The following is a 19748-nucleotide window of genomic DNA, read 5'->3' on the forward strand; positions in this document are numbered from 1 at the left end:
AGTATAAGATACCATGTGTCTACCCAGGGCCTGAGGTAAAACTCAGATCCTATTCTTCTGAGCAAAAAAAAAAAAAAAAAAATCTTGTAACAGAAATTGATTAAATAAAATAAAAGGAAACTTTATAAATCTACGAAATAGCGATTCTAGGAGAAAATACCTTTCCTTTTCTTAAAATCAGTGAGTTACAAGGAGAGAGAAGCGGAGTCTAAAGCTGGTCATAGCAGGAAGGGTCCATCTGCAGATGTCCTGCAAGCTTGCTAAATACCTGTCTATCTACCTAACAGCTTGACCATATTTTCCCAGTAAAAGGAATCAAATTATTGGCCAATAAAAATTGCAGGTTGATGTCAGTCTGCGGGGAAGGCTTTGCCCTGGAGGAGATGGGAATGGGGGGCGGGCTGGGGGGAAGGTGAGGGGGGGTGGGAGGGGGGAGAACAAGGGAATCTGTGGCTGATATGTAGAACTGAATTGTATTGCAAAATAAAAACTAAAAAAAAAAATTGCATGGATTTCATATTCGTATTGTGCATTGTGAGTACAAAACAGCCTGAATCTATTATAATAATTCCATAGCACTGGAATTGGGCACATTCATTGTTGGCTGTTACTTTTATAAATGCCTTCTAAGTCAGATGTGGACATCTTCCAGTGAGGGCAGAAGTTCCACACAAATTGCTATAGAGACAACCATTTTTCTTTAGGTACTGGCTTTAATTACTTTTTTTTTTTTTTTTTTTTTTTGGTTTTTTTTGAGACAGAGTTTCTCTGTATAGTTTTGGTGCCTGTCCTGGAGCTTGCTCTGTAGACCAGGCTGGCCTCGAACTCACAGAGATCTTGAAAATGATACAATTGAGATGAGCTTCTGGGTTCCATGAAGTATTAAAATGGCTTCTTTCATCACCTGTTTGTTGAAGTCTTTCTCAAGAAGAGTTTTCCTTATTGTGATCAAATCCAACTCCTCTTCCCAGAAGATGAGGACTTTTGTGTGCTATTCCTAAACACATTCCATTTTGTTGTTGTTTTGTTTGATTGCTTGCGTATAAATTAGCATACAACATAATGGGATTATTAGGACTTGTTCATACTTGTTTCTTATTGGTTCTTCTTCCTCACTTACCTTTCCCACCACTCTCTCACCCATAAATTCCCCCCACGCAATATCCAACCTTCTGAGTTCATCTCAGATGTATTCATTCTATTATCCTATTTTTCCTTGCCTCTCTCCCCAGCTTCTCACTTCCCCTCCCTTGGTCTACTTTCTACTTTCACAACCTACACACACACACACACACACACACACACACACACACTCACACACACACACAGAGGATAGGGGAGGGGGATGGAGGGAGAGAGACTGGGGGTAGAATGGAGAGAGTGAGTGAGTGAGTGAGTGAGTGAGTGAGTGAATGAGTGAGGGAGGGAGGGAGAGAGGGAGAGAGGGAGAGAGAGATTGGGAGGCATAAATAAAACTTAAATTAAAGCCTAGGGTCTATGTAAGAGAAACACACAGTATTTGTCTGAGTTTGGTTTTTGTTCACAAGGATGTAGCAAAGGGGAAACCCTATTCACTGCCAGTAGGATTCACTTGACTTTTTGGCAAGCCTCCTGAGTGAGAGCTGACTGACCAGTGATGAGGTCCTTGTAGTAGTCCTGGTCAGATATGAGATGGTTGAAGCACAGTGATACAGTGGAGGAAACAAGAAGAGATTGGTTGATGGTGTTTTGAAAAAGAATTGTTTGTATTTGTTCATGAATGAACAAGGAAGGAAAAAAGGAGTCAAGAAAAAATTACTGAGTGAATCTAAACTGTTTAAGATCATGAAATTTTGAGGATTCTGCAACAAAAGTTAAATAGGAGCAGTGTTGAGTGACAGGGGTAGAGTGGTTCTGGCTGAAACAGAAACCCTGAGTTCAGTTTGAGTCTGTAATAGAATATCCACAGCAGTCTAAGTCTAATAGTATCCATAAAATGACAAATGCTCTTCACGGGGGAATCAATTTACTCCATGGTCACTGGAGATAAGTTACAAACTACAGTCCGTCTATGGTTGTCAGTACATACTCTGAGACTCACCTGATCCTCTCCTCTTTAACCAGAGGGAAAATTCCCCTCACTACCCTGGCATGAAACAAGGTTTGGTTTTATTTATAGTTAGCATTTTACAGAGCTTTACAACTAGTAGATGCTTAATAAATATAATTAATGAATTCATGTTGAAATGATCACATGCACAACTAAAACACATGAGTTACCACAATGGTTTTCATGTTTTTGTTTTGCTGGTTTGCTTAATTGAGAACTATATGAGTCATTCAATTTTTGTGGACTAATGGATTGACTCTGCAGTGGGAAATGAGACTAATAAACAAGAACTGTCTGAAGATCTGTATATTAGTTTGCTAGGACTGCCATAACTAGTTATTAAAACTTGGGTTAAAACCAGAGAAATTCATTTTCTCACCTGACTGGAAGTGAGAAGTCTGAAATCAAAGCCTCAGGACCAGGTTCCTCCTGAAGGATCAAGGGGAAAAATTTCTTTGAAGCCTTCTACTTCTTGGGTTTCTGACAGTTTGGTGTCCGTTGTCTGTGGATGCTTCTCCATCTTCACATGGCTATCTTTACCCTGGAAATAGCTGAATCTTCATAAAGTTTCCCATAAGGATGCAAGTTATGGATTTGGGGACTACCATATCCATAATGGTTTCATCTTAAATAGTTAAAACCCTGATTCTAAGTAAAGTCATATTCTGAGGTTCTGGATATAGATAGATTTTTTTTTACCTCCAATAAAACACCAACAGTGCTCAGATATCATTTAGTTCCCAGCCGGGACTCAGATAATTATAGCCCCAGGTCACAGCTGAACTGCAACCTCTCAAGCAACCTCAAAGCAAAACTGTCCAGCCATGACACTTCTGGACCCCAGATGTGAAGAAGCTTCCAGATAATAAGTATCTAAAACAGTTGATAGAGTCATTGAACATCAGGGTGATTTGTTACACAGCATTCTACAACTGATAGGTATTTTACTTTCCAGGAGTATGATGTCTTCTATAATAAGGACTAGAATTTGATGAGATTGGAATAAGAAAGTGAGTGATGTAGAAGGACTTTGAAACTTTGAACAGGCTTAGAAGAAATCCAATGCCTTTAGGAGGCTTTAGGAAAAATGAAGAAGGGCTAGAAGATGTCTCAGTGCTTTAAAAGGCTGGCTGCTTTTCCAAAAGACCTGTGTTCAGATGCCAGTCGGGAGGCTCTCAACTACCCATAACCCCAGCTCTAGGGCATCAGATACCCTCTTCTGGTCTCCATGCCCCCACACCCTCAAACACACATGATACAAACACATAAAAATATTTTTTAAAAAAATAAATTGTCCCTTGAAACTGTAGGAAAGGAGCCCTGGTTATTTAGTAGCAAGAAAGTCACCCAGAATGACAGGTTAAGTAAAAACGAGTCTGGTGACCTGAGGAAGAAGTTCAGCTAGAAACCATTTTCCAAACAATGTGTAGAAAGTGAAGCTTGTTTTTTTCTCATTACTTACAGGAAATGTGTTATGAGAAAAATAAAGTAAATAAAGGACTGTCAAGCATAAATGATCCAGTAGTTATTTTAATAATTTTCATCCTTTCCCAATGGAAAATGATGCTAAAATTCGGTGGCTTCCAAGCAAAAGTCACACCTAAGGAACTCTAAGGGAAATATAGTAACAATATAAGGCTAAAATTATTCTGGTAAGATCTTGTGTTATGTCAGCAAGAGTTTAGGACAACACCTTAGAGAATGATTTGGTCAGAAGGAGCATTACTCCTCATGAGTGTGCACAAGGGCACCAAGATAAAGAGAGCTTATGTCAGAAACAGCTGTAGGTATGTCTTTTGTCTTAGGGAACTCCAGCAGGATTCAGCATAAAGCTTTTGAGAGGATTAAACTGACCAAGCTCCACCAGTGTTGACAAGGTGGCACTGAGTGAAGAGGCCACTGGAGTCCCAAAAGTCTCCATGCAGAAGGCAGCCTGAGAAAACCACTTCAAACACTGAGTAGTTGTCCATGTCAAAGGGGGAATGACTTCGGGGGAAAGACAAAGCTGAGGCCAGAGCTGGAAGAGACAAATATTTCCAGCCCTTTAGTCCCAGTTCAGGGACAACCGAGCTGCTTCCTGCTAGATGTCAGAACTTCTTCTGTGAACTAGTGAGGATGCATGTGGTGTGGAGAGTGGGGGGTCAATGACCATGATTCTTGTAGCTTCAGATGGTGAAGAATCATCCTCAAAGAGCTGTACTTGCAGGCACGGTGGTTCAGACCGGCAGTCTCAGCAGTAGGGTGGATAAAACAGAAGCATCAGGCCTTTAGAGCTAGCCTGATTTACATGTTAAGATAGTCTAAAAAAAAAAAAGAGCTGTAGTTATGGAGTCACATTTGAGAAGCTTCATCTGTACCTGGAACTGATTTCTATGACAAAGGCTTTATAATAAATGTATACAGAATAAGACTTTCAGAGACACTAGGGAGAGACAAAGACACTCCTTCTGTAAAAATAACATGAACCATGGGGATCAGAGACTACATTACAGTAGATGGTTTCCAGTGGTCCCTGCTGTCTGGGCCTCCTTGTATGTGTGCTTTGTGTGGTGTCCTATCACATAAAATGGTCCATGTGGCCAGTAGAGAATACTGCAACGTCATTGGTGTGTGGCTTCTGTGGCTAGGCTGTAAAGGCATTGCACTCTCTGCTGTATTCTGTGAGACAGCTTGTTTCGGAAGGACACATATCACCATATGAAAACACGGAGGTAATTTACAGACTCTCTTATGGAGAGGAACTGAATTCCACTGCCATCTAGCACTACCTAGTAGCTGGCTAAGCCCCCTTGGAACAGGACACTCACAGATGTTGTAGTCCCAGATAACATCTGCAAAGGCACAATGGTCCAGCTAAGCTTTCCTCAAATTTGTGTCTCACAGAAACTAGAATACAATAAATATTTGTTATTGTTTCAAAGCAACACATTTGGGGATGACTTTTAGTGTTATATCAATAACCTAAAACCTCTATTAAAATCTGATATAGAAAGAATGCTAAATAAGCTACATAAATTTTATTTTATAAACTAAGTCAATACATTTTTTAAAAATCTATTTAATATTATGTTTATGATTATTTGCATATCCTCATATTTCATTGAACTTAATTTCTATATATAAAGCCTGAAATGATAAACTTTATTAAAATCACTTTAAAAAAGAAAATCTAGATATGAGACCAAGCTGCTAAATTCTATTACTTTTTAAATGATGAAAGTATTCACATGAATATCTGCTAACAATAAAAAATGAATCAGTAAATGAGTAATGAGAAGAATGATACTTTTACTTGATTTCCATATAGAAAACAATGGTGATGATACTTTGAAGTAGACAAGACCTTTTAAAAAGCAGTATTTGTTGACTTCCTGTCACAAGACCTGCATTTCTAAATATCATAATAAATGAAAATTATGATATAGTTTCTTTCTTTGTAATTCTCCTTAGAAAGCAGCAGGCTAGGAAAATTTATTAAAATTTGAAAACAAATCGTAAGAACTGGTTTTATAATTCTATTAAGTACTTTGATCATTGAAAAAAAAACTTTAAAACAAGAAGAATTGGGCAGCTGTTTATGAAAGGGGCTTACATGGTTGGATGATGTCACTTTAATTGTGCTACATGTTGGAGTCTGGCAAGAATGACAGTTTTCAGTCATCAGCTGTTCCCCTGTGTCCAGAGTTGTAGGGATTGTATAGATGGGCAAGGATTCCCTGCCTTCCAGTAAATAGCATTTGATGTTCCACTAGCATCATCCCTGGATAGCTTAAACCCCCCTTGACACCAGCAGAGGTGACTGCTGTTAAAAGTTCACCCTTGGGGACAGGACATTGTTCATCATGTGACAAATAAACCTGTTTCTGCCCCATGCTTATGCCAGCACTGTGCAGGTGTCTCCTGGGAAAAGATTTTATTTGCTAAGTAATACAACAGAATAGAAACTGATCTTTCGTCATTCTTAAACTCCAAATCTGTTATATAATAACACAAATTCCTACCTAGATTCATAATGTTTTTTTATTTTATAATGTTTCATTTTCTCTTAAATATTTGTTGATGATGCAATCCCTCCCAACAGAAATATTAAATGAGCACAGGAATGGGAGATATCTTAGACACGTAAATCAAAGGCTACATAAAAGAAATCAGGGTGAATATCAAACAGTTGATTGTAGAGCAGGCTGTTTCTTACAGAATTAAATGACAGCAAATATAAAGAATTTAGAGTAATGTCCACTACAGATTATCCAGCCACTAAATGAAAATGCTAGTGCTCACTGATATTGTTGATAGAAAAATATGTAGACTTGTATTACATCAGTTAGTCCTGACATTACCTCATCTGCATAGCATTAGCTTTCCCTAAATAGAACAGCACTAGGCCTGTTCTATTACCCACATTTCACCATATACTGGGTCATCTCACCTTTCTTCTTCAAGTTTCTTATTTAGTCAGGGAAGCTTCTCTCTTCAGCACTTCTAGAATGAGCAGACTCATCTTTACATCCTTACATTGCCTACGGTTCATTATACTGTGTGCAGTATGGGAAAGAAGCTTGTATTAGTGGTTCTAAAACACGGTAAGATAGATGGCTGAGAACGTGCCACAAGCTTCTATTCAATGAAAGAAGTCTGTGAATGCTCTATTTTTCATCAGAATGAATTAATTCTATTTAGCAAAATAAGCAACTGTCCAGTGAACTGACGTCCAGAGACAAACCCACAAGCCACATCCGAAAGTCCGTGCTTTACTGATATCTCATTGGTCTTAACCTCAGAAAATCCCTTGTGATATACATCAATAGGGGATTTCCAATTCTTTCCTCCAGCTCTAATCCCCATTGCTCTGCCAAGGTCACTAGTGACTTCTAATAGTTGAATTCACTTGTTGAGTCTCATATCTTTTCCAGTGCGATCAGTCTGTATCTTCTCATGCAGACGGCCACATCCTCATCTTGAAATCTCCTCAAGAACACATGTTCTCTTGATCCTTTTTTTTTTTTTTTGCTAGCTGTCTGCGCCCACCTCTCTTTCAAAGGTGCCATTCTCTAGGACTTATTCTTTGAACTCATGCCTTTTCTTCATCATCTCTGGCCATATCAGATTGTCTTCTAACTTTTGAGGCCATGATGTGCTGATAACGTCCAGATTTATATTTCCAAGCTAGATTCTGTTTTTCCAACGTCAGACTTCTAGACACCTCCTTGAAAAGTTCACCTAGGTATATCATGTACATCACAATCCTAAAATGTCAGCTTCCACTCTTGGTACAAACCTGTTTTTCTTATAGCTTCCCTGTTTCAATAACTTGAACTCTATCATTTCTGTCTCGAGCCTCAGGTGTAATCATCGTGTTCTGCCTTTGCCTTTTATTCACTCTCGTGTTCTTCAAACAGTAAATCTTGCTGATGCTATTTTAAAACTTTATGTGAAACCAAACACATTTAAGCTGCATCTTCTCCTTTGTGGGTTACTCAAAGGCTTATCCCCATCAACCTATCTTTGTTCTCCTCGTGTCTGATTTCTACTCTCCTAGGTGCAATCTCAAATGTCAATTGGTGTGTAAGAGCAGACCATGTTATGCTTTCTAAGGGCATCCTTTTGGGAGTCAGTCAAACCCCTAATGTTCCGGAAGGCACTGGACAATTTGCAGTCCTTCCACCACTTCCTCTCCAGCCTCATTTCTTTCTCCTCATCCCTGATTCTACTACCCTCGACTCTACGGTACCCTTGCTAATGATAACACACACCAGGTAGACACCTGCCTTGGGACAACTGCATTTTCAATTTCTTCTACCCAGATTCCACATGGCTTCCTTTCTCTTCTCCTTCTCAGTGAGCTTCCCAGGCTCTGAGTTAAAACTGTAGCCCCCGTACCTATTCCTACACTCTTAACTGTCATCCACAACACTTACCACAATTAATGCATACATTTTTTATTTCTTTTTCTCCTCCACTAGCATGTAAGCCATATGAGGGTTGGATTTTTCTTTTCTCTATTTTGTACTTATCTGTGTCCTCCAGTCAGTATCTATAAGAGTACCTGGAATGTTCATGTATTATTAGTAGTTTACAGAATGGCCCAATTCTGCTGCAAACACATCATTTGAATTCTGTTTTGACCTTAATATTCAGATTACTTACTATTCAAAATGATTTCAAAGATTTTTATTTTACTTTGCCTTAGCTGGCTCAGGTTCCTTCCCTCAGTCCGTCAAATGCCTTTCAGCATATCAGTCTCTAGAGAGTTCCATTGGTAAATTATGTAAAGATTATACAGTTTTCATAGAATCTGCCCCTCACAGGAAAATTATGTTTTTATCAACCTAGGGATAATTGCTGTCACCCTTAGACAACTGGTTTCTATTATAAAGTATGTAGGGCAAAGGTGATACCAACCTTGAAAATGGCCTTTGTTGTTTCAAGTCAATTGATCTATTATTTCTATGCTAAAAATAATGAGTGAAAAAGAATGTCATGGACAGACTATCATGGGTCAAACCTGTTACAAGCTTGATTTCATAGCTGAACTCTCAATCATAGTACGGCATCAAGCCTCATTGCCAGTTCACAGACACTCCAGAGTAGAAACAAACCATTATAGTCTTTTAGGACTAGTAGGCACCTGTATAGCCAATAGTCCATGGAAACATATTGAAAACTTTTATTAATCAGGTCACTAAGGTAGTCATAATCACAACTGATTATAAGGTTTATTTTGACTGCCCTTGAAAATGCACTAAATGAAAACAATAATTCCATATAATATTAAAAAGTGAAGTGGGCAAACTTAAAAAATAAACAAATTACGAGAAATCTCATATCTTGTTGATACCACATTGATTACTGGAATAAAGATATAGTTGGAGAATATTAACCCCAGGTCCTTAGAGAAACTTAACAAAATTGAGATATCTGGTTTATTTTAATTGATAAATTATCACAACAGAAAGTTTATAGTACATTAAAATAACATGAATAAGAGCTATATCCAAATTCCTGTCACATGGTTTGTAAGCTTTTAGTTTTATCTCATTGGAAAACTGATAAGGAAATATTACTTATCTATTAATATTTAATGATAAAACCTAAGATTCTCATTTTTTCTTGATATATGTAATGCAATCCATAATGTGGTATTATGTTATAGTATAACAAAGTAAAATATGTTCCATTTAGAAATGAAGTATGAATTGAACAGAAAACAAAATCCAGCGCATGTAGTAACATCTGAAAACATAAATAATAGAAATGGTTTCTGTATGCAGCATGAAAACCACAGGGATGCAATGGCGGGTGGGCAACACAGACCTGCTTCCCACCTCAGGCTGAAGTCTCACTGCACGCTGTTACGCTCTAGGCAATGATAGCAGATTGTGTTGTAAGCAATGAAACGGTGATAACTTCCGTGTTGCTTCTTAACTTTATGTTTCTGCTTTCAGATCTCCCTCCCCTTCCAGAGGAAGTTAGAGATGCCATAGCTTTAATGTCTGTTTTAGCTGCCAAACTCAATGTTCACTTTCTGTTAGAAAATCTAAAGCAGGTGGTATGCAATTTCTCTTGATTTGGAATTCTTTAAAGGCAAGTAAACCTGAAACTCAAGTGTGGGCGGGTTAGCTGAAATCATCCCCCAATGACATTCTCCTGAACGGAACCCATTTTCTGCCAGCACAGCCTGTGTGGCCCTTGCTCTCAATTACATCACTCCCACAGTCATTACAGCCTCATTTTCATTGACTCTCTAAAATGCCAAAAGGATTTTTGCTCGTTTCTGATTTGGATTTTCTCTAAAAATTAGAAGTGTGGGGTGAAGAGGCAGCAGCTGATGCAGGGATTTGAGCCAATAGGTTGCTGAACGGAAGAACTCTGGTCTGGAAGGTGGGGGATCTGAACCAAAAGGAAAGGGGATCACATGCTTAAGTTCTTAGGAAAAATCTTGACTTAGAAGCTCAGATTTTTCCATTGGTCCCAACCAAGTAAATGTCTGTCTTTTAATGATAGAATGAAACCCAGGAATGAAAGGCATATGCTATAGGATGCTCTTCACTATTGGCTGTTAGTATGTGTCTCCTGTATTGACTGTGCTTCCCACAAGGGGACCTTGTATGGAAGGGCTCACCAGTGCCAGGCATGTATGCAGCTGTTCAACTGCAGTGAAACACACGAACACGGACTGATGACAACAGGGTTATACATACGTAAAGGGAAAATACTGTTCCTGGCTATGTCATAGCTTGCTTCTTTATGTCTGCATGGAGGACTCTTGATCCAAGTAGGATCTGTAACAACAATACAGACCAGGCTCTTCAAGTCAGCACTGCTGGGTAGAAGTGGATGGGTGATGATAGTTGCTAGAATAGACAATATCAAAGTATCTGCAATAAGTGGGTCCCAAAGCCTCATGGTTTCACTTTCATCTCCAAAGCATTAGTCTACTGATGACTGTTTCTCCACTGATGGGGAATGTCCCCATGCCAAGTTAATTGTGTTGTATATTCATAGCACTGCAAATAAACTCATGTGATGTGATGAAGAATTGCAAATATACTCTGAAGGAGTCTGAAAAAGGAAATGTATCTCTTGTCCCCTGTTTTCCTTCTGTTGTCATTTGTCAGTAAAATATGAAGAAGGAATTTATCTCTGTGTGTTTTTTAATTTGTTTTGTCTTCCAAATTTTACCTCTGGGAATGATCCCTTAACAAACATCATGCAGTGGAGTGAAGACATAAAATCTTGTAAGGACTTTAATCAAAGGAGTATTTATAATTATTTGCCAAAGACAGCAAGAGAGCTGATCTGACATTGAACCTTCCCAGCATAAAAAAAATCCACTGACAAATATCTGGCTAACAAGAGACAGCCATGGTGTTCACTGGCATGCTACAAAGTAATTAATGATGTCCTTTGTACCTATGGACTTTGGCAAGACTTTCACTGTTTCCTAATGAACATGGGTCTTTGGGCTGGCTCTCTGGAGCTTCTCATACTGAGTAAGCTCTGGAAAATGATAGAGGGATGTTTACAGGAATGGGTCACTGAATAGTTTCTCGGAAACTCTAATTTGGGCAATGATTCGTCCTCAGTGGGGACATTTACAGAGCAGTGAATGCCTCTTGAGAATCTGTTTCAGTCATTTCCAGGCTCTGGATTGCGAAGGTTGTTACCTGACTCTCTGTTTTCTGGCTGTGGCCAAGAGCATGGTGACGTATCGTCTCTGTCTCACAAGCTCAGGGAATAGTTGAAGGTAAGGACCTTGTTGGGAAGCAATATCAGGACTTTGTGTCTTTCTTTTGTCCATTTGAAGCCTCACAAATTCCATGTTTTCTGAAGGCAAAGTAGACATGAAGAACATGTTAAATTTAAATTTCCAAAAGAGACTCTCACTTACCTCCTTCTTAATAAAAAGTCTAGAAGAGACAGCAGGAGTTACAAGCTTCATTCATTACCTATGACAAAATTTTCAGTTTAATTCATTTGACAGCAACGAATCACAAATACTTCAGAAATTAAAATGGTAAAAAGCATATATAAATTGCAGTATAATTTGCATATATAAAAAGCAGTATAAATTGCAGTATGCTGCAGCAGTTGCAAATGTCATCCACTATCCTGGAAACAACAAAAGCCATAATTACAACAATCTGATGAAGAAATTGAATTCTAGAGAAGGAATGAAAGCACATTGTTGTCAGTACAGATCCCAAATGTTCATAAATTCCTTCATTTCTATATACTAATGTCTATTCTTTTTGCCAACTAAATGTACTGTAGATCATACCCAGGTGAACCAGGATAGTTTTATGCCTGCTCAAAATCCATGGACAGAAAATTTCGGCAATTATTAATAATTAGACATGACTAAAATGACAGTATCTTACACATAATTAAAATGTATCACAGGCAATGATTATCTTTCAAAAGTTATTCATAATAATTGTCTTTATTTTACTTCCATGTCATTTAATCTCATTTAACATTTCCTATAACCCAAAGAAGCTGATTCATTTCTCCCGCTGGTTAAATGGAAATGGATTAAGTTTCTGTAGCAGAGCTGAGGTTTGCCCAAAGCCAACTGGCCTCCAAGGATATGCTTCAGCCATAGAATAATGCTACCTGCTTAGGTATTCCCTGTTTCCATGAATATATGACAAGCACTGGCCTAACAAATTTGGCTGTCTTGATAGCTCAAAGAAAATCCAGTGACAGGAAGTCAGATGGTTATCAAATATCAAAAATATACTTAATATCTGATCAGCTAACAATGACTTCCGTAAAAGTTTTGTTGAGGCCTTCTTCAATAGAGATAACTGGAGGTCAACCTCTGAACTCTCTCCTGCGTTTAATAAATGATTATTTAATTGGTTGAAGAAAAAAATCTATATAGAATTCTAGGCTATGGAGAATGTGTTCCAGAATAGAACTTAATTGTTTGTGGACTAGATTATCTACTTTTTTTAAATGGTTAAGTGAAATCCATGTGATTATAAGAGAAGATATATTTCAAAAATAACATAAAATAAAATTTGTGGATCATCCCATCCCTCACTGCTATTAGACAATAAGTATTACTATTAAAAGCATATTTAAACTTGTTTCAAAGACCTTGGATCAAGAAAGCATCCCATTCAGCTTACAGTCCATAGCATTTACAGCTTAAGCTTATGCTTGGAGAATCTTTGTTAGCAATTCTTAGTAGACTATGACTCTAGGTAACACATCTCATTCACTTATTCACCTAATAAATGGCTTATCTCTGAAAAAATTCAGTACACTATGTTCAAGAGAAACAAATCATGATATAATTTTGCATTTTAATTTACTATATACATTTCTAGATATACTTGAAGAAGCTTGCTTACAGTATAATTTTGGCAGCTTGAGACCTAAAATTATAATAATTCTTCCTGTTGTTTGTTGCTTATACCTTTGATTCCAAGTCAGCAAGTAGCATTCTACAAATATTCATGTTAATAAAAAGCCTTCAAATCTCTTTACTGAGAAAGAGAATTGAGTCTTTCCAAGCACCAAGCATAGGCTTAAACAAAGTTTAGGAAAGAAGTGACTATTTAGCTTTCTCTCGGAAGGAGATGACCCCCCCGCCCCTCCATAGGCCGCAGCACAAGTTCCTGACTTCTTTACTAGCTTACTTTACTGGACACCTGCTCACAGGTGCCAGCCAGCTCATTGTGTAAGTTTCTAAGGCATGCACCTCCAATTCAGCAGACTCATGTTACAGTGAGCAGAAGGAGGGTTTTCTGCAGTCTGTCCCTGTAATTCTGTTGTTTCTGCAGTAGTAAGAGGGCAACTTGAACTAAGGATCTGAACAGATACAATCTTCTGGCATGTGAAGGGGGCTTCTTATATATGCGTTGTTAAGCTGGGAAAGACAAGCAGCAAGCAAAGGTGGTATTCCCACCATTGTTGCAGCTTGCATTATCAAGGGCATTGTAGACGCAAGTCAACCCAACTAGACCATGCAGATTTGATCATGAAAGAGCCTTGAGACTATAAACTTCTGCAAGGAAGGGGAAGTCAGAAAAAACAAATAAAAATATTACAGTCTAAAGGTAAGGTATTCCCCTGCAAAATATGCAACAATAAGGTAACCAAATGTGAGAAATCTTCTCTTTTTGTTAAATGTTTGTGGACTGTCTGAATGGCCCTTTCCAATTTCTTTCATCTTATTACATTTACTAATTATTTTAAATTGAGAATAATTTTGCAGTTTCAATAAGGAGTGTGTGTGTGTGTCCAAGAGATTTATGAAGTGATAAATGAAATCATGTAACAATATTCTTTCAAACTCATAGTTGAAATGAAAGTGAAATTTGATAACAAATTTATTCTAAATCTCCATGACTGAGGAGCATGTTTTAAAGAAAGTACTTGTGTAATAAATGTTTACATTTATGGAAAACAAAAACAACTGCCATTTTAGTCTTGAACTATTCCACCCTATCTACTGTCCTTCCATTCCTGTGATCTGGGTTAAGGTGCATGAAAAAGCACTAGGACATAGCTCTTGTCATGGTAGTTCATATTTACTTACAAAATTCATCTCAAATTGTATATATCTTTGAAAATTGTTAGTTACAATTGCATGGTGAACATATATTTCAAATTGTCAGCATATAATAGCATACTCTCACCAATTTCTTTTACAAATATCTCTCTGTTTAAAATTTTAAGTATCTTTAAACACCAATATACCTTCCTTTATGAGCCCTATTATGTAGCTGTCATTACAGGCTAGAACTCAAGTACATCGATATAGGTAGACATAATTATCATTAATGCAACAAAGATAATCTTTTCCTCAAATATATTTTGTAACTATTATGCTTTCCTTTGTTTAACTTATTAGGATGTTATAAAAACTGCAGATATACAATCTAATACTTAAAAATAATTTACAGACTACATGTCAGTCTCCAATCAAGGGGTCTGTCTTACCTTGGCCAGTTTATTTAATATCTCAAGAATTAGTTTTTTTAGAGGTTGAACTAGATGGACATCAATGGTGTTGATGAAGATCTTGAACAATGTCAATATTTTTATGCTTTGAGATTTTTTTAAAGCATTTCTAAAATTGTGTGATTCTTCTCCTATTTTTTAAAAGAAATTTAATTTATTAAATAAGTGTAAAAATATCCCGTGATGAGAATCACTGAAACGTTCTGGTCCTAATTCTTCTGATATATATTTAAAGAAATCAATTATTTTTTAACATCCCAAAGGGTCAGATATGAAACAGAAGCACAAGTATTTTTTGCCTCATTTGTACAGAGAATTAGCAAGAATAATTGAGCTAAGATAATTCTTCTATTTCTTAGAAGAAAGCTGCTCCTTGCATGCAGGATGTTTGCATGGCTGTGGCTCTAAGGCAGAGGGTGAACTGCAGTCTCCTGTGCATTCTTGTTGCTTTCAGGTGCAAGGGATGCACTTGAAAAACAAATAGAAGCATGTTATGACTAGATTGATTAGATAGGTCAGTATACATATTTGAAGTATGTGGACATTAAAAGCACAGTTTGAGATGTATAGACAGTGAACTAATGTTATCTCTTCTCTCCAAAGAAGAGATTGTAGTTTCAGAAGAAAGTTGATCTAAAGAAATACTTAAGATTTGTTAAATTAGTTTTACACCTTTTATTTCTTCAAGATATTCTCTCTTCTACTAAAACAATACTAGTTATACTTTGATTCTGTATGACAAAATACATTAGGAGCTACTCTTCAGGCTTAAATTTTTAGAGTAAGATTTCTTATGCTTAAGGGTCCTTCTGGGAAATTCTATATAATAATAGGGACTTTCCTATAATTTCTGTTTTGAAAACATAATTCAACAATAAAATAGCTCTCATTAGTAACTTAGCCTACAAAATCATTCACTCTGCTCTCAACGAATTTTAAAAATGTTGCTTTCATGCCTAATTTCCAAATGTACTCTTCTGTTGGCAGTTAAATAAGAGCGGGCTGGTGACTTGATTGTAAAGATAATCCATTTTTTGCTTTACTGACTCTATTTGTTTAACTTCAAACATTTGAGCATCAAGGATGTGTGATATGTAGCTCCTGGTGCCTTATACATACACACAGTTTACACAGCACTTTAAGACAGTGGTCCCTGTGGTTCAAGTTCAAGTTATATCTGTGCTGAGTATGCAAACAAGCATCATTGTTCTCATCTCAATGCTGCTTTCTCTATGCACGGCATAATTTTTTTTACGACATTTGTATTTATTTGACCACACAAACTATCCAAGCTCTATTAAGTCAGAAACTACTATTCCATAACATATTTTATGTGCAATTAAGTCTTCATTTAGTGCATGATCAGTGTTACCGCTTACATTTATTATAGTCTAAGACTGTGTCTTCTATATATAAATCTCATTTCCAAAACATCTCACTCCTTTAAAATATATTTCTGTATAAATGTATTTGTAAATTCCAGTGAACTCTTATCATATACAAAGTGAAGACAGATAATTTCTAGATATTTGCCTGAAGGCTTTAAGAGCTTGGATTCTGACTTGAACTAGTAACGCTAGTAACCAGTTCATGATTATTAGCTTGGATATATGTCTTCAATATCTCTAAGGTACCTAAACATTAAAGAAATGAGGACTTGGAAGGTCAAAGTCGTGGGCAGAAACAGGACCACAAGTCATGAGCTTTTGTCTGTTAGCTCTTGTGTTCTCTTATATCATTATTGAATCCCAAGTAGATATTATCATCTGATTAAATCCTACGTTATTACACACACCGAAAAAAAAATTAGTCATTGGTTAGAGTCCATCCTTGTTTGCTGAAATACTTTACTTTTATAGATTTCCCCAAGAACTGATAAACTTAAATTCAGCAGCAATATAAATGTACTCAAGAGCAGATAAGTCCAGGCAAGGCCAAGAAATGTCATTTGTATGTGAATGGGGGGTATTCTGAGACCATGGTTAGGCTTCCTCTGAGGCTCAGATTTCTGGAGTTAATTTGCATGGTAGATAAAGTGAACTAAACAAACACGGCCATATTCACTTTGTTCAAATGGTTCTTAATGACTCATCTTACTATGTTTTGGTCATTTCACCTTTACTTAAAAGTATACATAATTTTGTCTGCTTTATCAAATGATGTAGAAATATTTGGGATATTATAACAATCAACATAGAGATACAGTGGTAAGTTCCATAAGTTTGTTTCTGGATGAATCACTCATCCAGTTGCTAAGACATGGGGAAATATGTTGACTACTTTAATAATAAGCTGTAAGATAGAGCACAATTCTCTTAATTCAAAAAGATAAGTAATTTGCATAGATGCTCTGTGAAAGCCAGAGAGACAACTGTGATGGTCAGTAAAGAACTCCTTGTTCTGACTCCTTGGCATTATGGAGGCTGTTAATAATGGAAGAACTGGAAATCTAAAGACTGTTATCGATTTCCTAAGAAATATGAGATAAATAAGTGCAGATGAGCAGCTGTGAGAAGAGGAGAGGTAGATGCAGGGGTGAAAGAAATGCAGATGTTCCAGGTTGTGTGTCCTGGGCTCACCCTCACACATTTGGTTTTTTAATTTAACTACCTTAGGAACTCCTGTGGCATAGCAGTGACATTGAAAAGGGAGTAAAATTCAGGACAATTTGCAACTTTCCAGCAGGTCTTAACTGTCCAACAATTCACAGTTCAACAAATATCACATAAGGATTTACAATGTTCTATTGTTTCTAATCACTAGAGTCCCATATGAATTTTATCATCAGGAATGTTTGAGAAATGACATATTCCTTCTGCCTGCCTCACTCAGCACACTTAATGTCTTGTATAGAAATTTGTACTTCTTTTATTTGTCTGTTATAGTTTTGCTTATTCATTTTATATGTTTGCTGGGGATTGAAACCAGAGCCTCACACTTGCTAAGCATATGCTCTATTTCTAAACTATACTCTAACCCCATTTCTGTTTTATTAATCTATTTATATGTTTATAGGCTTCATATAGTTGTAACTGAAGCATATATGCCAGTATTCACACTTTTTTGGGAAAACATACCCATAAGTCTCACCCCATTACTAAGTTAATAATAATAATTTTAAGTGAGTGGCTCACACTAACTTAAGAGCAATTAGAGAATATCTTTTATAGCCCTGTTATAGTATAGGCAACCAAATATTGAGAACTATACTTATTACTGAAATGGATTTAAACACTTGGCAACTGCTCTCCCATAAACGTTGTTCAACAGATGAACACATTACCATACCTAATTGCTTGTACCCAGGCCTCCCCACAGCAGGTTAACTAAAAATATGGGTTGGACACTTAATTTTTGATGAAAAATGATTATTTAATGGATCAATAATTACTTACTTAGTTTCTTTCCTATTTAAACTTTATCAACTCTAATGAAATTAGATCATTGATGGATTCAAATTGTCTTTAGATGAATCCCCAAGTGAAAGAATGGATATATCCCTCCTGTTGTGGACAATAAAGAAAAAGAATGAAAAGAAAATCCCAGCTGAGCATCTTTAGAAATCCCTGCACACAACCTTGTTTATGTTTGGAAGTTGTTAATTCACAGGGGAACATGTGAAAAGTCTCTGTGATGAAGATACTACTCTTTAATAAACCTAAATGAGAAGAAAAATTAACTACATCTAAAATAATAAGCAACTCATAGCATTCCCTGGGTTGGAAAAGAGAAACTGCCTCTGTGTTCTTTGGATTGTTCAATAATTAGCCCCTGACACAAATATAAACAGAGCAGAAGAGCAAGACTACAAGTCTTAACATCTCAAGGCCCATTTAAAGTATGTCTCATCAATATTAAGATAATATCATCAGGGAACATTTTTTAAATTCACATACTAATACTAGCAAAGTAATTAATAAAGACTAGCAAGGCATAATTACGATGATATCAATAGTCATGATTAGTGTTTCTAGCGAATGGGAATGTATATAGGCTAATGGATTTTTATAACTAAAGAATAATATCTGCTACTTGGGAGAAAATTTAATATATCCATCTCTTTAGTTGAAATACTTTTAGTGACCAAGAAGATAGGTAAGAAGCTTAAGTACATTATAATCTTTCTACTTGTATGAGCTATTTGTGTATGTATGTATGCATGTTGTGTGCATACATATGCATGTATGTATGCATGTATATATGTACGTGTGTGTGTGTGTGTGTGTGTGTGTGTGTGTGTGTGTGTGTGTGTGTGTTTCCTGGGTGGGTATAGACATTTATGTGTGAAGATCAAAGGATAACTTTTAGAAGTTGGTTCTTGGAATTAAACTCAGGTTGTCAGGTTTATTTTGCAAGCACTGTTACCAACTGATCCATCTTGCTGGCCCTAATTATTTATTTGTTAACATTTTAATCTGATAGCCATTATAGAACCATTGTTAATCTGATGATGGAGGACCAAAAATGCAGGAGCCAAAACCTTCTTGCCGAGTTCTACCACCCCTGACTCCCTCTTGTCCAATTTAATCCTCATTCAGACTCTGAAGCTGCTGTTGGAACCTGTTGGAGCTTTCAGAATATTTAGACCTATGTGGCTCAGTTCAGATTGTACAGCAGAATCACTAGGGTTTTTTCAAAATGCTGATTTTTGGTATCAGTACTAGAAATATCTGTTTGGTTACAGTGTGGCTCAGATTATTTTTTCAAGAGCTCAGATAGCTTTGATGTTCTACCAAAGCTGAAAATCTCTACTCATTTTGATGTACTTTGAGCCTACTACAAGGTCAAATTGAATGTCAGGGGTAATTCAAGGGTTAAGTAATAATGTCATAAATTAAACAGGTATAAGACAGTAATGCAATAATCTGAGTATGTCCTTTTTCCACCTGAGATCTATGCACTCAGCAAACACATTATTATTCAAAATGTTCTTGTTACAAATGTGTGAGGATTATTTTAGTACTGACATGGCATTTTAGTAAAGTGTTATATACCAAGTCATACTATTTTAGGTTAATAAAAACATCAGTTATCCAAATCTGGCAGTGCACGTATGTAATCTCAGTTCTGGGGAAGCTAAAGCAAGAGGAGCATGGGCTTAAAGCCAGCCTGGTCCACATGAAAGACCTCGTCTCAAAAAGCAGACAAAGCAAAGCAAAGCAAAAACCCAAAGAGAAGCAGC

General features: G+C 36.7%; 1 protein-coding gene and 1 long non-coding RNA gene across 3 annotated transcripts in view; one reads left to right on the top strand and one right to left on the bottom strand.

Annotated features, from left to right (window-relative positions):
- The window catches only part of Prkg1 (protein kinase cGMP-dependent 1), a 1191370-nt gene that overhangs the window by 1118488 nt on the left and 53134 nt on the right, over positions 1 to 19748 (top strand). The window lies entirely within an intron of this gene.
- The window catches only part of LOC131907987 (uncharacterized), a 46335-nt gene continuing 30793 nt past the window's right edge, over positions 4207 to 19748 (bottom strand). The window contains exons 2-3 of the long non-coding RNA XR_009378517.1: positions 11257 to 11416; positions 4207 to 4389 (exon numbers count right to left, since the gene is read on the bottom strand). This is a non-coding gene — a long non-coding RNA (uncharacterized LOC131907987). The remainder of the gene's footprint in view (positions 4390 to 11256; positions 11417 to 19748) is intronic.

The sequence above is a fragment of the Peromyscus eremicus genome, chromosome 1, assembly GCF_949786415.1.
Source record: "Peromyscus eremicus chromosome 1, PerEre_H2_v1, whole genome shotgun sequence".
Taxonomy (NCBI): Eukaryota; Metazoa; Chordata; class Mammalia; order Rodentia; family Cricetidae; genus Peromyscus; species Peromyscus eremicus.